The sequence below is a fragment of the Pagrus pagrus genome (genome assembly GCF_965226575.1).
Source record: "Pagrus pagrus genome assembly, chromosome: 21".
Lineage (NCBI taxonomy): Eukaryota > Metazoa > Chordata > Actinopteri > Spariformes > Sparidae > Pagrus > Pagrus pagrus.
The window spans coordinates 905,122-906,936 of NC_140208.1; the positions used below are offsets into that span (position 1 = coordinate 905,122).

Genomic DNA, 1,815 nt, shown 5'->3' on the forward strand with positions numbered 1-1,815 from the left:
ACATCTACAAGCGTTTCACGCTGAAACACAATGAAGTGGAGTAAAGACAAACACTAGGTGAGAAACTCTGCGACAGAAACGGTCCACATCTGAACACTTCATGTACCAAAAACTGACGCCAGAGGCTGGAGTGAGTCACGTCAGCCGGCCTGTCGGCCCCTGAACCACTCAGTCACCACATCTGATGTGATCGTGTCTGCAGAGTGAAATCTGGACTGCAGAGCGTCGCAGGAACATTTCAGACTTGTTGTACTTGAGTCGTGGTGTCATCACTGGAAACGTACAGATGTTGCAGAGCAGTTGGCAGCGTGTTGTGTAGATAACAGTTATTAGCCACCAGCTGTCAGCCTCATGAACAGGCTTCGCACTGGAGCCGGCTCGATTCTGCTGCCATTTACAGAAACAAACGTTTTGGATAAAAAAACAGCAGGACGAGCGCGTCTGGACGTTTACTGCTCTCTAATGTTCCCTGCTTCATATTCAGTGTTTCATATTCAGTGTTTCCTGTCGTTTGTGTCTTTTTATTGCAGCGTGGTTCCTGAATGATGTTGAATTAAACACTCCTTCATGGGATCTTGTATAAAAAATCACAGAGCTGCACTTTATAACTAGTTTCTGTCCAACCTCCCCTCAGCGAGCCAGTAAATTGAAGTGAGTGGCTGCAGCTTCATTTCACACTAGTTTCTGCTTCTGCAGGTCAGTAAACTGTTTTTAACCTTTCACATTCTCACCTCTTTGATTTCAGCGGGTCAGAACATTTTCTTTAAACCTCCTGGACTTGATTCTTGATTATGAAGTCGTGTTTGTCAGTAATTCACAATTCACGGTGGCTAACTATAAAAAACTGCTTCAGTTTCCTGACGTGCAGAAACAGAAACTCGTTGGAAATGAAGCTGGTTTCAGTCTCGTCGCCTGCTGAAGGGAAGTTGGACAGAAACCAGATCATGTTTGTGTCATTTTAAATACGTTTCAGACGTGTTAGCACTTTATTACCGTGACATCTGCTGACCTGTAAAATGAGGTTTCACCCTCATTGTTCTTCTTTTTGTATGTTCACCAGATGACATCATGTAATCTGCAGCACACCAACACATCACAGGCTTCAAGTGTCCTGATGCCGATGAAGAACCGGCCCAACATGTGTCAGACAGACAGAGTAAATATCCACCTGTGACAGTCTGATTACTGCCTGTGGAAACAGTACAACATGTGAAAGATAAAGGAGTAATTTAACCTGATTTGTGAACACTTCAAGAAATGAAAATAATCTTTAGAAGCTATACAATGAAATACCTCATCTCTGAAGCTGATGTTAACACGGTCTGTGTACAAATACCTTGTAGACGTGTAGTAATACACAGAATCAACATTTGGCTCAGCGCAATGGAAACTAGTGAAGACGTGATGTTTGATAATGAATCGCATGTTGTAAATGATCCTCAGGGTCACAAACACACAAACACACATGATGGACAAACTTCAGTCAGTATTTGAGTTCAGCTTTAAGACTTTACAAATACTCTGTGAGTTTAATAGTTTCAGTCTGGATGAGACGTGAAACGACCCTTTAATGAACACGTGACCAGAGAGCCTGGTGTGTGTGTGTGTGTGTGTGTGTGTGTGTGTGTGTGTGTGTGTGTGTGTGTGTGTGTGTGTGTGTGTGTGTGTGTGTGTGGAGGTCAGTGAGGCCGGTAGTTTTCCACGCTCGGTGCAGGGCAGTAAAGTCGGGGCGGAGCAGGTGGGATCGTCTGGTCGTCCACAGATACCTGAGAATCCAGTTTGACCTTTGACACCTGACGAACTCTCAGAGATCAC

General features: G+C 44.2%; 1 protein-coding gene across 1 annotated transcript in view; it reads left to right on the plus strand.

Annotated features, from left to right (window-relative positions):
- Positions 1-1,815, plus strand: part of LOC311250158 (ankyrin repeat and fibronectin type-III domain-containing protein 1-like) — a 52,380-nt gene that overhangs the window by 32,136 nt on the left and 18,429 nt on the right. The gene's annotated exons all lie outside the window — the stretch shown is intronic.